This window comes from Triturus cristatus, chromosome 10 (genome assembly GCF_964204655.1).
Source record: "Triturus cristatus chromosome 10, aTriCri1.1, whole genome shotgun sequence".
In the NCBI taxonomy this organism is placed as follows: domain Eukaryota; kingdom Metazoa; phylum Chordata; class Amphibia; order Caudata; family Salamandridae; genus Triturus; species Triturus cristatus.
The window spans coordinates 1,191,352,590-1,191,371,451 of NC_140593.1; the positions used below are offsets into that span (position 1 = coordinate 1,191,352,590).

General features: G+C 51.4%; 2 protein-coding genes across 2 annotated transcripts in view; one reads left to right on the forward strand and one right to left on the reverse strand.

Moving 5' to 3' along the window:
* The window catches only part of LOC146797007 (GATA-binding factor 1-B-like), a 128,549-nt gene that overhangs the window by 84,816 nt on the left and 24,871 nt on the right, over positions 1-18,862 (reverse strand). The window lies entirely within an intron of this gene.
* Positions 15,718-18,862, forward strand: part of LOC146797008 (uncharacterized) — a 238,169-nt gene continuing 235,024 nt past the window's right edge. The window contains exon 1 of the mRNA XM_085629605.1: positions 15,718-15,799. The gene's annotated coding sequence lies outside the window, so the exon portion shown is untranslated. The remainder of the gene's footprint in view (positions 15,800-18,862) is intronic.

Here is an 18,862-nt window from a genome sequence, read left to right on the forward strand (position 1 = left end):
AAGTGCACTGAGAAGAGGCATGTGGCACTGACCTCAGAGCACACAGTGAGGGGGCATGGGGTCTGTCCTCAAAGTGCAATACGATGAGGCTTGTGGCACCCACCTCAAAGTGCACAGTGAGGAGGCCTGTGGCACTGACCTCAAAGTACTCAGCGAGGAGGCTTGTGGCACTGGCCTCAAAGTGCACTGCAAGGAGGCTTGTGGCACTGCCCTCAGAGCGCACAGTGAAGAGGCTTGTGGCACCGACCTCAAAGTGCACTGCGATGAGGCTTGTTGCACTGAGGTCAAAGCCCACAGCGAGGAGGCTTGTGGCACTGACTGCAAAGTGTACTGCAAGGAGGCTTGTGGCACTGACCTCAAAGTGCACTGCGATGAGGCTTGCGGCACTGGCCTCAACGTTCACTGCAAGGAAGCCTGTGGCACTGCCCTCAGAGCGCACTGTGAAGAGGCTTGTGGCACCGACCTCAAAGTGCAAAGTGAAGAGGCTTGTGGCACTGACCTCAAAGTGCACAATGAGGCGGTTTGTGGCACTGACCTCAAGGTGCACTGCGAGGAGGCTTGTGGGTTGTGGCACCGACCTCAAAGTGCACAGTGAAGAGGCTTGTGGCACCAACCTCAAAGTGCACAGTGAAGAGGCATGTGGCACTGACCTCAAAGTGCACAGCAAAGAGGCTGTGGCACTGACCACAAAGTTCACAGTGAAGAGGCTTGTGGCATTGACCTCAAAGTGCACAGTAAGGAGGCTTGTGGCACCGACCTCAAAGTGCACAGTGAAGAGGCCTGTGGCACTGACCTCAAAGTGCACTGCGATGAGGCTTGTTGCACTGTCATCAAAGCCCACAGCGAGGAGGCTTGTGGCACTGACCTGAAAGTGCACTGCGATGAGGCTTGTGCCACTGGCCTCAAAGTGCACTGAGATGCGGCTTGTGGCACCGACCTCAAAGTGCACAGCGAGGAGGCTTGTGGCACTGACCTCAAAGTGCACGGTGAAGAGGCTTGTGACACTGACCTCAAAGTGCAGAGTGAAGAGGCTTGTGGCACTGGCCTCAAAGTGCACTGCAAGGAGGCTTGTGGCACTGCCCTCAGAGCGCACAGTGAAGAGGCTTGTGGCACCGACCTCAAAGTGCACAGCGAGGAGGCTTGTGGCACTGACCTTAAAGTGTACTGCGAGGAGGCTTGTGGCACTGACCTCAAAGTGCACTGCGATGAGGCTTGTGGCACCGGCCTCAAAGTGCACTGCGATGAGGCTTGTGGCACTGTCATCAAAGCCCACAGCGAGAAGGCTTGTGGCACTGACCTCAAAGTGCACTGCGATGAGGCTTGTGGCACCGACCTCAAAGTGCACTGCGATGAGGCTTGTGGCACTGTCATCAAATCCCACAGTGAGGAGGCTTGTGGCACTGACCTCAAAGTGCACAGCGAGGAGGCTTGGGTCACTGCCCTCAAAGCGCACAGTGGAGAGGCCTGGAGCAATGACATCAAAGTGCACAGTGAGGAGGCTTGTGGCACTGGCCTCAAAGTGCACTACAAGTAGGCTTGTGGCACTGCCCTCAGAGCCCACAGTGAATAGGCTTTTGGCACCGACCTCAAAGTGCACAGTGAAGAGGCTTGTGGCACTGACCTCAAAGTGCACTGTGATGAGGCTTGTTGCACTGACGTCAAAGACCACAGTGAGGAGGCTTGTGGTACTGGCCTCAAAGTGCACTGCGATGAGGCTTGTGGCACTGTCATCAAAGCCCACAGCGAGGAGGCTTGTGGCACTGACCTCAAAGTGCACTGCAATGAGGCTTGTGGCACCGACCTCAAAGTGCACTGCGATGAGGCTTGTGGCACCGACCTCAAAGTGCACTGTAAGGAGGCTTGTGGCACTGCCCTCAGAGCGTACAGTGAAGAGGCCTGTGGCACTGACCTTAATGCGAGGAGGCTTGTGGCACTGACCTCAAAGCGAGGAGGCTTGTGGCATTGACCTCAAAGTGCACAGTGGAAGTTTGGGGCACTGACCTCAAAGCGCACGGTAAACACTATTCCTAGCCCGTGTTGGGGTTGCTCATTTGTGGGGAGGGCCGGGGGTCTGCCCTGTATCTACATTTGCAATCACCTGCTCCAGTTTTAAGGGAGAGAGTCCCGGGTTCGCCCGCTCTCAGGACGCGTGCAATCAACATGCAAAGGCAGGTGTCAGCTTTCTAGCCCTGCAGCGAGGGGGGAAGTGAGATGCCACAGAGATAAGAGGGATATCTCACAACACTTCCTCGGCGTGCTCCTGTCTCCATCTGCACAGGGCTCTGCCTGGTGCGCAGAGAGCAGAGGAACCGTGATGGTTTACAAGACTCACCAGGCCTCCACCCTACAGCACCCGCACCGTGACCCCTGAAACAGAGTCTCACCTGATCCTGGCCCCCCTGAAGAGCTGCCCTCCCTCTCTAACCCTGGCTCTCCAGTATGTCCAACATCCCCACCCTCACTGCCGTAGTCTTCCACGCCGTGTCCATCAGTTGTCCAGTTGACTCCCCCCTGGCCTTGTACAAGCCCCAGATGAAGGTTCCAGTTGACCACTGGCACATGGGTTGGGCTGGATATAGTATGTGAAGTATGTACTTCTGGACATCTGCAGGGCTGCCCCGGGCCCACGCAGGGGGTCCTCCTAAGAGGGCGGCCCCCCTTAGTGCCACAGGATGGCACACGACGAACATCCCCACCCTCACTGCCGTAGTCTTCCGCGCCGTGTCCATCAGCAGTCCAGTTGACTCCCCCCTGGCCTTGTACAAGCCCCAGATGAAGGTTCCAGTTGATCACTGGCACATGGGTTGGGCTGGATATGGTATTTGAAGTATGTACTTCTGGACATCTGCAGCGCTGCCCCGGGCCCACGCAGGGGGTCCTCCTAAGAGGGCGGCCCCCCTTAGTGCCACAGGATGGCACACGACGAACAACCCACCCTCACTGGCGTAGTCTTCCACGCCGTGTCCATCAGTTGTCCAGTTGACTCCCCCTGGCCTTGTACAAGCCCCAGATGAAGGTTCCAGTTGACCACTGGCACATGGGATGGGCTGGATATAGTATGTGAAGTATGTACTTCTGGACATCTGCAGGGCTGCCCCGGGCCCACGCAGGGGGTCCTCCTAAGAGGGCGGCCCCCCTTAGTGCCACAGGATGGCACACGACGAACATCCCCACCCTCACTGCCGTAGTCTTCCGCGCCGTGTCCATCAGTTGTCCAGTTGACTCCCCCCTGGCCTTGTACAAGCCCCAGAAGAAGGTTCCAGTTGACCACTGGCACATGGGTTGGGCTGGATATGGTATTTGAAGTATGTACTTCTGGACATCTGCAGGGCTGCCCCGGGCCCACGCAGGGGGTCCTCCTAAGAGGGCGGCCCCCCTTAGTGCCACAGGATGGCACACGACGAACATCCCCACCCTCACTGCCGTAGTCTTCCACGCCGTGTCCATCAGCAGTCCAGTTGACTCCCCCCTGGCCTTGTACAAGCCCCAGATGAAGGTTCCAGTTGATCACTGGCACATGGGTTGGGCTGGATATGGTATTTGAAGTATGTACTTCTGGACATCTGCAGCGCTGCCCCGGGCCCACGCAGGGGGCCCTCCTAAGAGGGTGGCCCCCCTTAGTGCCACAGGATGGCACACAACGAACAACCCACCCTCACTGGCGTAGTCTTCCACGCCGTGTCCATAGTTGTCCAGTTGACTCCCCCTGGCCTTGTACAAGCCCCAGATGAAGGTTCCAGTTGACCACTGGCACATGGGATGGGCTGGATATAGTATGTGAAGTATGTACTTCTGGACATCTGCAGGGCTGCCCCGGGCCCACGCAGGGGGTCCTCCTAAGAGGGCGGCCCCCCTTAGTGCCACAGGATGGCACACGACGAACATCCCCACCCTCACTGCCGTAGTCTTCCGCGCCGTGTCCATCAGTTGTCCAGTTGACTCCCCCCTGGCCTTGTACAAGCCCCAGATGAAGGTTCCAGTTGACCACTGGCACATGGGTTGGGCTGGATATGGTATTTGAAGTATGTACTTCTGGACATCTGCAGGGCTGCCCCGGGCCCACGCAGGGGGTCCTCCTAAGAGGGCGGCCCCCCTTAGTGCCACAGGATGGCACACGACGAACATCCCCACCCTCACTGCCGTAGTCTTCCATGCCGTGTCCATCAGCAGTCCAGTTGACTCCCCCCTGGCCTTGTACAAGCCCCAGATGAAGGTTCCAGTTGATCACTGGCACATGGGTTGGGCTGGATATGGTATTTGAAGTATGTACTTCTGGACATCTGCAGGGCTGCCCCGGGCCCACGCAGGGGGTCCTCCTAAGAGGGCGGCCCCCCTTAGTGCCACAGGATGGCACACGACGAACAACCCACCCTCACTGCCGTAGTCTTCCACGCCGTGTCCATCAGCAGTCCAGTTGACTCCCCCCTGGCCTTGTACAAGCCCCAGATGAAGGTTCCAGTTGATCACTGGCACATGGGTTGGGCTGGATATGGTATTTGAAGTATGTACTTCTGGACATCTGCAGGGCTGCCCCGGGCCCACGCAGGGGGCCCTCCTAAGAGGGCGGCCCCCCTTAGTGCCACAGGATGGCACACGACGAACAACCCACCATCACTGGCATAGTCTTCCACGCCGTGTCCATCAGTTGTCCAGTTGACTCCCCCTGGCCTTGTACAAGCCCCAGATGAAGGTTCCAGTTGACCACTGGCACATGGGATGGGCTGGATATAGTATGTGAAGTATGTACTTCTGGACATCTGCAGGGCTGCCCCGGGCCCACGCAGGGGGTCCTCCTAAGAGGGCGGCCCCCCTTAGTGCCACAGGATGGCACACGACGAACATCCCCACCCTCACTGCCGTAGTCTTCCACACCGTGTCCATCAGTTGTCCAGTTGACTCCCCCCTGGCCTTGTACAAGCCCCAGATGAAGGTTCCAGTTGACCACTGGCACATGGGTTGGGCTGGATATGGTATTTGCAGTATGTACTTCTGGACATCTGCAGGGCTGCCCCGGGCCCACACAGGGGGTCCTCCTAAGAGGGCGGCCCCCCTTAGTGCCACAGGATGGCACACGACGAACATCCCCACCCTCACTGCCGTAGTCTTCCACGCCGTGTCCATCAGCAGTCCAGTTGACTCCCCCCTGGCCTTGTACAAGCCCCAGATGAAGGTTGCAGTTGATCACTGGCATATGGGTTGGGCTGGATATGGTATTTGAAGTATGTACTTCTGGACATCTGCAGGGCTGCCCCGGGCCCACGCAGGGGGCCCTCCTAAGAGGGCGGCCCCCCTTAGTGCCACAGGATGGCACACGATGAACAACCCACCCTCACTGGCGTAGTCTTCCACGCCGTGTCCATCAGCAGTCCAGTTGACTCCCCCCTGGCCTTGTACAAGCCCCAGATGAAGGTTCCAGTTGATCACTGGCACATGGGTTGGGCTGGATATGGTATTTGAAGTATGTACTTCTGGACATCTGCAGCGCTGCCCCGGGCCCACGCAGGGGGCCCTCCTAAGAGGGCGGCCCCCCTTAGTGCCACAGGATGGCACACGACGAACAACCCACCCTCACTGGCGTAGTCTTCCACGCCGTGTCCATCAGTTGTCCAGTTGACTCCCCCTGGCCTTGTACAAGCCCCAGATGAAGGTTCCAGTTGACCACTGGCACATGGGATGGGCTGGATATAGTATGTGAAGTATGTACTTCTGGACATCTGCAGGGCTGCCCCGGGCCCACGCAGGGGGTCCTCCTAAGAGGGCGGCCCCCCTTAGTGCCACAGGATGGCACACGACGAACATCCCCACCCTCACTGCCGTAGTCTTCCGCGCCGTGTCCATCAGTTGTCCAGTTGACTCTCCCCTGGCCTTGTACAAGCCCCAGATGAAGGTTCCAGTTGACCACTGGCACATGGGTTGGGCTGGATATGGTATTTGAAGTATGTACATCTGGACATCTGCAGGGCTGCCCCGGGCCCACGCAGGGGGTCCTCCTAAGAGGGCGGCCCCCCTTAGTGCCACAGGATGGCACACGACGAACATCCCCACCCTCACTGCCGTAGTCTTCCACGCCGTGTCCATCAGCAGTCCAGTTGACTCCCCCCTGGCCTTGTACAAGCCCCAGATGAAGGTTCCAGTTGATCACTGGCACATGGGTTGGGCTGGATATGGTATTTGAAGTATGTACTTCTGGACATCTGCAGGGCTGCCCCGGGCCCACGCAGGGGGTCCTCCTAAGAGGGCGGCCCCCCTTAGTGCCACAGGATGGCACACGACGAACAACCCACCCTCACTGCCGTAGTCTTCCACGCCGTGTCCATCAGCAGTCCAGTTGACTCCCCCCTGGCCTTGTACAAGCCCCAGATGAAGGTTCCAGTTGATCACTGGCACATGGGTTGGGCTGGATATGGTATTTGAAGTATGTACTTCTGGACATCTGCAGGGCTGCCCCGGGCCCACGCAGGGGGCCCTCCTAAGAGGGCGGCCCCCCTTAGTGCCACAGGATGGCACACAACGAACAACCCACCCTCACTGGCGTAGTCTTCCACGCCGTGTCCATCAGCAGTCCAGTTGACTCCCCCCTGGCCTTGTACAAGCCCCAGATGAAGGTTCCAGTTGACCACTGGCACATAGGTTGGGCTGGATATGGTATTTGAAGTATGTACTTCTGGACATCTGCAGCGCTGCCCCGGGCCCACGCAGGGGGCCCTCCTAAGAGGGCGGCCCCCCCTTAGTGCCACAGGATGGCACACGACGAACAACCCACCCTCACTGCCGTAGTCTTCCACGCCATGTCCATCAGCAGTCCAGTTGACTCCCCCCTGGCCTTGTACAAGCCCCAGATGAAGGTTCCAGTTGACCACTGGCACATAGGTTGGGCTGGATATGGTATTTGAAGTATGTACTTCTGGACCACTACATACCTGCTAGAGAGTGCACGCCCGTCTATTCCAGTTGCCCCCTGCAGCTGTTACTGGTGGGGTCTCATTGACTGTTTATTTGACCACTAGAGTTTCACCTTTTCATCTGATAAAGATACAAGGCTTAAAGCATAAAGCATCAAAGATTAGGCGTGGATAAAGTAAAAACCATCTGTCGCTGATCAACTGGTATTTCCCTTAAGAAAGATTGAAAGGAAAGTGACATTCTTGCCAGCCCTCTCTGCGGCTTTTAGACTAAAGGAGCTGTCCCTGTGCCCACTGCAAGTTCTGCTGTGAGTGCTGGAGCGCTGCTCTCCAGACTCGGACAAGAAAGGGTTCTACTTCCGGCCGCGCTGAGTTCTATTTCCGGCCGCGCTGGAGGGTCGGCGGCGCGTGCTCACAGCCAGGCCACAGCCTCGTCTGCTTGGCCATACACTCTCCTCAGCCTCATAAACTCACTCCATTGATTCACAGTCAGAAACAGGGCTTCACTTAAAATGGCCGCCTTTACTATGGAGTAGCCGCCCGGAAGTAACCCCTTCTTACCGCCCAGAAGACAGGGGGCATCTGAAGGTGTGGCCACCCCCTTCCACCACAGGTGGCAAGAGCTTCCTAGGCATATGGGCAATGGCCACTCATAAAAGCTGCAGCCTGCCCCCACCTGAGACTCAGGCGTCCTTTTCTACGCATCTAACCCTCAAACCCCATCTCGTCAAGCTTCATCTGAACTCTTTGGTTTCTTTGCCCCTGCCTCCAAGCAGCAAGTGGCCAAGTGTCCCCCTCCTCCCAAAATACCCGTTCCCTTGTCCCCACAAGACGTTCACCCTGGGCCTCCACCCTGCGCTGGTATCAACACCGGTGGACTTGGGTGATGACAATGAAAACTAAACACGCCTTGGCAAAACCAATAAGTCTCGCTTATGCAAGAGCTATTGGCTTTGCCAATATGTTTCAGCAACGCTGTACACCAGAGTGGCTGCTGTTCAGCAAGGCAAAAAAATAGTGGGGTAAAGTGGAGTGGAGTGTCGTAAAGTGGAGTAGAGTGGAGAGTTATGGAGTGGCATACTGTAGCGTTGAATGGCATGGAGAGGAGTGAAGTGGGGTGCCATGGAATAGGGTACAGGGTTGTGGAGGGAGTAGAGTGTCGTAGTGTGGAAGGGTGTAGAATTCAGTGGCATAGAGTGGAGTACAGTGTCAGAGCTGAGGAGAGCTTCGTAGAGTGTTGTGGAGTGGAGTGGAGGGGCATAGAGGGTGTCGCATAGAGTGGAGTAGAGTGTCGTAGTGTGGAAGGGTGTAGAGTTCAGTGGCATAGAGTGGAGTACAGTGTCAGAGCTGAGGAGAGTTTCGTAGAATGTTGTGGAGTGTTGTAGAGCAGAGTGGAATGGCGTAGAGGGTGTCGCATAGAGTGGAGTAGAGTGTCGTAGTATGGAATGGTGTAGAGTTGAGTGGCATGGAGTGGAGTACAGTGTCAGAGCTGAGGAGAGTTTTGTAGAATGTTGTGGAGTGTTGTAGAGCAGAGTGGAATGGCGTAGAGGGTGTCGCATAGAGTGGAGTAGAGTGTCGTAGTATGGAATGGTGTAGAGTTGAGTGGCATGGAGTGGAGTACAGTGTCAGAGCTGAGGAGAGTTTTGTAGAGTGTTGTGGGGTGGTGTAGAGTGGAATGGCGTAGAGGGTGTCGCATAGAGTGGAGTAGAGTGTCGTAGTATGGAATGGTGTAGAGTTGAGTGGCATGGAGTGGAGTACAGTGTCAGAGCTGAGGAGAGTTTTGTAGAGTGTTGTGGGGTGGTGTAGAGTGGAATGGCGTAGAGGGTGTCGCATAGAGTGGAGTAGAGTGTCGAAGTGTGGAATGGTGTAGAGTTGAGTGGCATAGAGTGGAGTACAGTGTCAGAGCTGAGGAGAGTTTTGCAGAGTGTTGTGGGGTGGTATAGAGTGGAGGGGCGTAGAGGGTGTTGCGTAGAGTGGAGTAGAGTGTCGAAGTGTGGAATGGTGTAGAGTTGAGTGGCATAGAGTGGAATACAGTGTCAGAGCTGAGGAGAGTTTCGTAGAGTGTTGTGGGGTGGAGTAGAGTGGAGGGGCATAGTGGGTGTTGCGTAGAGTGGAGTAGAGTTGTAGAGTAGACTGGTGTAGAATGGAGTAGATTATCATAAAGCAGAGTAGATAGTCTTAGAGTGGAGTGGCATAGAGTAGAGTGGAGTAGTGTGTCATTCAATAGAGTGGAGTAACGTGGCATGGAGTGGCATAGAGGAAGTTGTGTGGAGCGTTTTAGAGTGGATTAGTGTCAGAGAATGGCATAGAGAGCAGTAGACCGATGTAGAGTGGAGTGACATGGATTGGAGTAGAGTGTCAGTGGAGCAGAGTTTAATAGGAGTAGAGCATTATAGAGTGATATATAGTGGAGTAGTGTGGAATGGAATAGAGTGGCCTAGAGTGAAGTGGCGTAAAACACTGTGGTGCAGAGTAGATTGGTGTAGTGTGCAGTGGTGAAGAGTGCACTGGTTTTGAGTAAAGTGGTGTAGAGTGCATTGGCATAGAGTGAGGTGACGTAGATTAACTTAGAGTGCAGTGGCATAGAGTAGAGCAGTGCAGAGTAGATTGTAGTGGCATAGAGTGGAGTGAGCAGAGTGGAGTAGAGTGGTGTAGAGTGAAGTGCCATAGATTGGAGAGGTGCAGGGAAGACTGGAGTAGTGTGGGGTAGAGTGTAGAGGTGTAGAGTAGAGTGGAGTAGAGTTGTAGAGTAGACTGGTGTAGAATGGAGTAGATTATCATAAAGCAGAGTAGATAGTCTTAGAGTGGAGTGGCATAGAGTAGAGTGGAGTAGTGTGTCATTCAATAGAGTGGAGTAACGTGGCATGGAGTGGCATAGAGGAAGTTGTGTAGAGCGTTGTAGAGTGGATTAGTGTCAGAGAATGGCAGAGAGTGCAGTAGACTGATGTAGAGTGGAGTGACATAGATTGGAGTAGAGTGTCAGTGGAGCAGAGTTTAATAGGAGTAAAGCATTATAGAGTGAAATATAGTGGAGTGGAGTAGTGTGGAATGGAATAGAGTGGCCTAGAGTGAAGTGGTGTAAAGTACTGTGGTACAGAGTAGATTGGTATAGAGTGCAGTGATGAAGAATGCACTGGTTTTGAGTGAAGTGATGTAGAGTGCATTGGCATAGCGCGAGGTGACGTAGATTAGCTTATAGTGCAGTGGCATAGAGTAGAGCAGTGCAGAGTAGATTGTAGTGGCATAGAGTGGAGTGAGCAGAGTGAAGTAGAGATGTGTAGAGTGAAGTGGCATAGAGTGGAGTGGTGCAGGAAAGACTGGAGTAGTGTGGGTTAGAGTGCAGAGGTGTAGAGTAGAGTGGCGTAGAGGCAAGTGGTGTGGGGTACAGTAGAGTGGCATAGAGTTGAGTGGTCCATAGTAGAGTGCAAGGGTGCAGGGTCGTAGAGAGCAGGGTCATAGAGTGTAGGGTCGCAGAGTGGTGTAGGGTAGAGTTGTGCAGTGTAGAGTGGTGCATAAACCAGTGACATGGAGTACAGTGGTGCAGAGTACAATAGAGTGCAATGGTGTAAAGTGACGTTACGTGCAGTGGCATAGAGTGCAGTGGCATAGAGTAGAGTGTTGTAGAGTATAGTGGAGTAAAAGGCAGTGGTGTAAAGTAGTTCGCATAAGTGCAGTGTTGTAAGGTGAATTGGTTTTGAGTAAAGTGGTGTAGAGTGCATTTGCATAGAGTGCAGTGGTTTAGAGTACAGTGGTATAGCACAGACTGCAGAGGCGTTGAGCAGCACAGAGTGGAGTAGAGTGGCATAGAGTGCAATGGCATAGAGTGCAGTGGTGTAGAGTAGATTGTTTCAGAGTAGAGTGGAGTGGGGCCCAGAAGAGTATGGTGGTGCAGGATAGAGTGCAGTGGCATAGACTAGAGTGGTTTGGAGTAGAGTGGTGCAGCGTTGATTTGAGAGGCGAAGAATGGAGTGTCACAGAGTGGAGAAGAGTGGCATAAAGTGCAGTTACATAGAGTAGATTGTTTGAGAGTAGAGTGAAGTGGTGTAGAGGAGTGGTGCAGGGGAGAGTAGAGTGGTATAGAGTAGTGGCGTAGAGCGCATTGGCGTAGAGTGCAGTGCTGCAGAGGGGAGTCTGCAGAGTGGAGTGGCCTGACTGGGGTGGTGTAGAGTGCAGGGGTGAAGAGTGCAGTGGTGCTTAGTAGAGTGGGGTAGAGTGCACTGGCATAGAGTAGAGTGATGCAAAGTAGAGTAGAGAGGCATAGAGTGAAGTGGCGTGGAGTGCAGTGTCATAGAGTGCTGTGGAGCACAGTAGATTAGAGTGGCATATTGTGGTGCAGGGTAGAGTGCAATGGCATAGAGTAAAGTGGCACAGAGTAGAGTAGCATTGAGTAGTGTGGCATAGAGTTCAGTGGCAAAGAGTGCAGTGCTGCAGAGTAGATTGTCGTAGAGTGCAATGGTGTATAGTAGAGTGGTGTAGATTACATTGGTAAAGGGTAGTTTAGAGTAAAGTGACAGAGTGCAATGGTGTAGAGTGTCATAGAGTAGTGTATAGTGGTGTGCAGTGGTGCAGAGTAGATTGGCATAGACGGCAGTGGTGTAGAGTGTGTAGGTTTTGAGTAAAGTGGTGTAAAGAGCACTGGTGTAGAGTGCAGGGGCATAGAGTGCAGTGGTGTTGAACAGAGTGGAGTAGTGTGGAGTGGCCTAGAGTGGAGTGGCGCAGAGTGAAATAGAGTGTTGTATACTGCAGTGGCATTGAGTAGATTGTTTCAGAGGAGAGTGAAGTGGCGTAGAGGGCAGTGGTATAGAGCAGAGTGTAGTAGAGTGCAGTGATGCAGAGTAGGTTACATTGGCTTAGAGTGGATTGGCATACACTACAGTGGCATAGAGTGGAGTTATGCAGAGGAGAGTGATGGAGAGAGCAGATTTGGAGTTCAGTGGTGCTCAGTAGCTTAGAGTGGCATAGAGTGCATTGGCACAGAGTGCAGTAGAGTGGCGTAGAGTGGTGCAGAGTAAAGTGACATAGAGTGCAATGGTGTAGAGTAGAGTGGTATAGAGTAGAGTACAGTGGAGTACAGTGAATTGCAGTGGGGCTGAGTAGATTGGCGTAGAGTGCAGTGCCATAGAGTGTATTGGTTCTGAGTACAGTGGTGTGGAGTTCATTGGTGCAACATCCAGTTGTGTAGAGTGCAGTGGTGCAGAGTGGAACAGAGTGGCGTAGACTGCAGTGGCGTAGAGCAAATTGTTTTAGAGTGGAGTGACGTTGCGTAGTGTGCGGTGGTATAGAGTAGAGTTTCCTAGAGTGAAATGGTGCACATTAGACTAGAGTTGCTTACAGTGGATTGGTGTAGAGTGCAGTGGTAGAGTTCAGCGGCGTGGATTTCAGTGGCAGAGAGTTCAGTGACGTAGCGTTCAGTGGCATAAAGTAGAGTGGCAGAGAGAGCAGTGTTGCAGAGTATACTGTTGAAGAGTGCAGTGGTGTATATTGGAGTGACGTGGAGTGCATTGGTGTAGAGGGCAGTGGGGCAGAGTAGAGTTGTGTAGAGTGCAGTGGCACAGAGTAGAGTGCCGTAGAGGGAAGTGAAGCTGAGTAGAGTGGCATGAAGAGTAGTGGCATAAAGTACAGTGGTGCAAAATAGACAGGACTGGGGTAGAGTGCAGTGACGTAGAGTAGAATAGAGTGGCATAGAGTGCAGTGACAGAGTACAACACCATAGAGTGCAGTGGCATAGAGTATAGTGATGTAGAGTGCAGCGGTGCAGAGTAGATTAGTGTAGAGTGCATTGGTTCTGAGTAAAGTGGTGTAGAGTACATTTGCATTGAGTGTACTGCATAGAGTGGTGCATAGTAGAGTGGAATGGTGCTGAGTGCAGTGGCGCCAAGTGCTTTTGCGTAGACTAGATTGTTTTAGAGTAGAGTGCAGTGGAGCAGAGTAGATTAGAATTACGTAGAGGGGGTTGTCTTAGAGTGCATTGGCGTACAGTGGAGTTATACAGAGTAGAGTACATTGGCGTAGAGTGCAGTGGCATAGAATGCTGTGTTGCAGAGTAGAGTGGTACAGAATGAAGTGGTGCGTAGTGGTGCAGAGTGCAGTTGTGCATAAAAGAGTAGTGTGGGGGTAGAGTGCATTGGCGTAGAGTGGAGTGGTGTAGAGTAGAGGCATAGATTGGAGTAGTGCAGAGAAGAGTGCAGTGACGCAGTGTGGAGAGGGTTGGTGTGGTGTGGAATGGTGCAGAGTAGAGTGCAGTGGTCTGGAGTGGTTCAGAGTAGAATGCAGTGGGGTAACATGGCGTATGCAATGTGTTGTAGCACAATGCTATCACAGAGAACACATCTTCAGATGAAATAACCATTCCATTTCCTCTCACATACAGTTTTACTGATTAAAGTATACAGCGCAAAAACGATAATGTGTGGAAATGTCATCACGCAATGTATTGATTTGATCGTCAGCACAGTTCATTTGCAGACATTTACAGTTTCTTGTGTGCTAGAAAAGAAAAATAACATCTTACAGCCTTCTTCAAGCAGCCTCCACTAGCCAGCAGGATTGCACATAAATCCTCTCACTTTGAAGGCAGAGAAAGAAAAGTAAACACCAAGCTCCCTAGAAGACACAGCCTGACACCTGATTTCTGTCTTTGAATGCACAGCAAATGTCACAAGATAAGAACAAGATTTAAAGGCGTGCCTTAGAATATACACACATTAAAGCATGGCAATCGGTAAAAGTAAAGGAAGGGATCATTCTTCGGAAACTGTTAAAAGTATCCCAATCAGTCCCCGTACAAGCTTTACGGCTCGAGCTCTCTCTAACGAGCATTTTTGCCCGAGTTGTCTCCAATATCATCAGGTGGGCCTATAATCTCTGTCATGCAGTTCCAGGCACTTTAAGGCATATATTAAAACTGGAGACTTTTAGAGATGAATCGGCTCGGCACACCTTCAATAGGAACCTCAGAAAAGCCCTTGAGGTGTCACAATGCACTATTGCAATTTTGCAGGCCTGGTCCCCAGCGCATCTGAAGCTCTTTTTAAAACTTATTATGCCGAGAATAAGCTATGAACGGGACAAAGTATATTGTATCCAATTAGAGTGTTATAAACAAATTGTGAAAAACATAGTATTTAAAACCCCTGGGCACTATCTACAGTTCCAGTTAGAGCACAGAGTAAGGCGCTTTATCCTTATTCTGCAATTAGGAATTCTTCCTTTGAAAGCATATTCCGCTGGAAGAATCGCCACCGAAAAGTCTCTAGGTAAATGTGACTTGTGCAATGACGGATCACAAGATCTCTCTCACGTATTACTAATTTGTCCTAATCCGACTTTGGTAGAGGCTCGGCGTAGATTCATAAAGCTAATCCGTTTAAGATACAACGCTATTTTAGTTCAAGATCTAATAACGGTGTGTAAGTCTCCCCCTAATGAATTAATATGCTATAACTTGCTTAAGTTTTTTAAGAGTTTCTTAAAGCTATCTAAAAAAAAAAGTGCACAAATGTAATAGTTTTAATTAATGTATGTTGTTCTCGTGGACCATAAACTATTTTAACCTGTTTAATCTTATAAAGAGCCTTTTAAAATCGCTTTAAAAAATATAATTTAACATGCTCTATTTTTTTTTAACTGTATTTGTTGACCTCAGTTAAGGTCTGAATCAAATCAAATTATTGATTGATAAACGCCTGTTTACAGAAAGTGTGTTCGTGGAAGAATACAGTAAACAGGGTGTGGGCCATGGGAGGGACTAACTTGAGCTGGACAGCCTAAAGCAAACAAAGCCAGCAAATAGAAAGCCAGAAAATGTGAGTTACAAACCACAAAGCCAATGGCAAGCAACAGGTGGAATGCATTGCTAGGTCAACGTTCGAATGTCCTCAAAATGTCTTTAGCAAACCAGACAGCTGTGCTGACGGGTGGGCTTCGACCTAAAAGGAGTAAATAAGTAAAGGGTTTTCTGGAAGACTTTGTAGAGGGTCTTTCTCTCCCATTCCTGCAAAGAGAACCCATTCCTGTCTCCCTTATTGGGTATAGGGTGGGTCAGACGTTACCTGCAATGCCTACAAACACAGGGGGGGAGGGGTTGGAGCGGCCACCTACGGGCAGAGAGTGGCCACCATGAAATGTCACCGTCTCGACCTTTACTCTAATCTAGTGTCATTTAACATTGAATAAATTGTGCCAGTCGGGTTCAATGGCACATGCAACACTTCCCACGCGTTTGTGTCCCCCCCCCCGTGGAGCAGCACCTGCACCCCACCAGTTTAATCTCTGACCGCTTCAAGGGCGAGCAGAGAAACTCTCTGTGACTATTTACAGACTCAGGGGTCTGTGGGGGGCTCGAAGCTTCCAGAAGGTGCTAGTCCTGAACTGCCCACTGCAGACCATCAGGCAACTTTACTCCGAGGTGATATTTCATCATGCTTCGGTGATATCCAGCCAGGGGAATGGGTTTAGGCGTGCAAAGTCAGCCATTTCAGTTCAATGCAAAAAGGCCCCAATGATTTGCACAGGATCACACAAGTGATTTGGTCAAGCGCAGAGCGGGAGGTCTTCAAGCTCGAAAGGCGGAAGCCTGGCCCCTGCAGCCCACCTGCGTCTGTTACAGTCCCAATCTTAGGGGGCCCTAAAACTGTACAAAAAGCTGAGCGGCCTGCTGGAACGTTAAACGTTAAAATGCCTTTTTGGTAGTCCACGTGTGCAGTAGAGATTAACTACCCTGGAACCTTATCGACGACAATTTTAAGATAACCTTTATCTGAAAAGAAAGTTTTCTTATCAGGCCCGCCCCAAAGGTTCTAAGGTCCGGAGCGGGGCGTCTGCAGCCACAGAGTCGGAGGACGTCTCACCCAGGGCGGCTTATCCTGGACAGGCAGGGGCGTCCGGAGCCCCCTCAGGTGAGAGCCCCCCAAACCGACAGGAAGGTGGAGACCCAACGGATGGAAGGACTTGGGGTGGGGTGGACTGTTTAATCTGTTGTGGTGGGATATAGAAGGAGGGTGACGAGGCGTCCCGGAGTTGCCGGGACAGTCCGGAGTTTTCGCTAACTGCAGATGTCGGGAAATTTAGGTCATTTATAGAGAGGGTCGACTGAAAAGAGGGGGGGGGGGGGGTGTCTTTATATGTTTGCAAAGCAGGGAAAGTTGGCAGCTGTCAGAGACGTTTTAAGGCATGGGCAAAGTGGGCTCTGGCCCCGGGCCCCCGCCTTTCAGCCCCCCCCTCCCTGTTCTGCAGAGTCATGTTCTGATGACCTTGAATAATTCTTAAACATATTGTTTTAAATAGTTGTTCTTTAATTTGTTATTAATGAGGGTGATGTGTGAGCATTTATATCAGACATGTTGCAGAGAAATGTGTTCTTGCTTCATGCAACATTCATTAAAAAAGTTTATTTTAAATCAGAACAGGACCTCACGCTTCAGAAATAGGGGGGTGTAACAGAGATTATTTGCAGTAATATTAATGTGCTGCGGCTGTGTTACAATATTGAAAACACACATCTCTATCCATGAATATTAGATACCAACAGATTTAGAATTTGGAGGAGTGTGTCTGTACGCTGTCACAGACACACTCTGTGTCAAAGAGGCAATAAAAGAGGTGAAACTGGATCATAAATTCAAAGCTGTTCTGAACAGGGACCCCCAAAATACGTTTGGCCCAGGGCCCCCAAATCCTTTAAGATGTCCCTGGCAGCTGTTATAAGAAAGTAATTTAATTACCACGCGTGATACTGGATTTAAAAATTGCATTTTCTGCATTTTCTTAGCGCCTCTTCTGTAGTTCTTTGCGGATGAGCGCTGTCGTTCTGTGCGCTCGGTTGATGGAAAATTGTAGTCCTTCGTCTATTTTCGCGAAATGTCCCTGTTTTTGGTTTTAAAAATGTGGTCACCCTACACAAAAGGCACCTACCACCACTGTACCCTAGAAAGGGGGCTAGCAGGCCCAGGGGTGGAGAAAGGCTGTATTAGGGCGCGGGTAAAGCTGGGTCCCCACATATGCACGTGGCTCCGAGACGCCCAGCACCGGCTTCGCCTTATTTTGACCCTCATTTTTGAGAGGAGGGGTGCTCGGGAATCAAAGTGTGAGGTGTGTCCGCTTTGTGGACAGGGTTAAAAATTGAGCGTGCCTCAAGGATGCCAACGCCCATAGGAGCCGAAGCCTTAAATTGAGACAGTGCCAAGGGCTGGAAAGGACTGGAGCAACTCAGTAGAGGGGGGGTGGGGGGGGGGGACGTTGTTATGAAAACCCAAGAGGGGTAACAACCGGAAGATTTAATGCAGCTTAATGCCACGTCCGGCAGAGGGCACGGAGAACCCATGTACTAGGTGGCCACCTAGCACATGGGAGGGTAGGTTTTTACAAACGGTGCAAAGTGATGCAAAACGTAGCGCTTATTTTACTGAAGGTTATAAAGGCACACGAGCGCAAAGCAAAAGTGTGTTGCACTGCATGAGCACCCGCTCGAACATGAGTGTTTCTGTTGCAAATCATTACCTGGTTTGTTAGTTCGACGGGTTCCCTAGAACTACAACTCCCAGAAGGCATTAGCTTGTCAAACGAGAGGCCTGTGTGGAAACAAGGTGTTCCTGGGGTGAGATGGTGTCCCTATATTTAAAGTGGGACACGGCAGGGACGGGGCACTGGAGGTCTTGATACGGATCCCAGGACCTTAGGGTTGGTACGCTTTTGACCTGAGAGTTGTCCGCTAGCCTCAAAGATGGTGGGCGAGCTGGGGAGTATTGTAGTGAAGCGGGAGACGGTTCCATTAGCAGAGGAAAGGATGTTATCTTGAGCTACCCATGTCTCACCTAGAGGACTGTGTCCAGTTCTAGAGGTAAAGCTAGATCCGTGTTTGTCCAGAAGAGAGCTCCAGAAATGGAGCAAGGGTTGCAGGAGAGACCGCATGAAGAGACAGCCAAGGACTGAAACCAGAACCTCAGTGAGAGAGGGAGACATGGGAGAGACTTTTAAATACCACCAGGGTAGACAGGAGGATAGATCTGCATGAACAGCCATCTGGATGCAGGCAAGGGCTTCTACTCTGGGGTCTTAGGAACAGAGGAGGGAGAGGAGGAGACAAGACAGAAACACCTCTGCAGAGGATGGTGACGATCAGCCTGAGACATCTTCTGAGGACGAGCAAGGATTCGTGTCTCTGGAGGTTTAAGAGGAGCGCGAGGCAAGAGAGACACGATGGAGGTCAACCAATCAGAGTGCAGCGCAGGGACCCTACACCAGCGAGGGTACAGCTCTGCGGGGCTGTGGGGTAAGGCTTGTTAGGAGAAGTTCAGGGGAAGTTCTTCGAGAAAAAATTGATAAATGCAACAACAAATAACAAAATTAGGATTCATAGCCAGGATTGTATGTCGGAAATTCATGTAAAAAAATGTGTAACATAAATATTGTATCCTAAATATCATTTACTGAACGACTGTCCCATTGGGTTCAGAAGTTATAGTAAAAACTCCATTTGAACAATGTTTTTACAAACTTATGTAAACATTTTTAAATAGCACAAAAATGGAGAAGGGGCGCGATTGTGCTTTACAAAAAGAAGATCAAACTAAGGACAAATACAAAGTAGAACATTTACCAAACCATCTGTAACAAGGAGAAGGAAATACGTGTACGAGACCACAATGGAAGGTAAGTGGTACCCAAGCGACCTCTGAATAATGGGGGATGAACGTAGGAAAACCAACTCAAGTCGAAATATGGACAAGAAGAGCCATCGAGGAAAGAGGCGATGCCGCCTAGATGTGCGCGATCAAGATGGAGGACAGACCACGATAGGACAACACGAGATCCTGGAGCTCAAATCATATGGTCAGTAGTGGAAGGTGAAGAAGTAGGTAAGGACACCACATGGAAGTGTCTCTGAAAGAAGAGCTCTCCGCTCCTTTTTAAATGTCGACAGGTAGTCGATGGTGCGAAGGACAGGAGGGGTGGAGACCCAA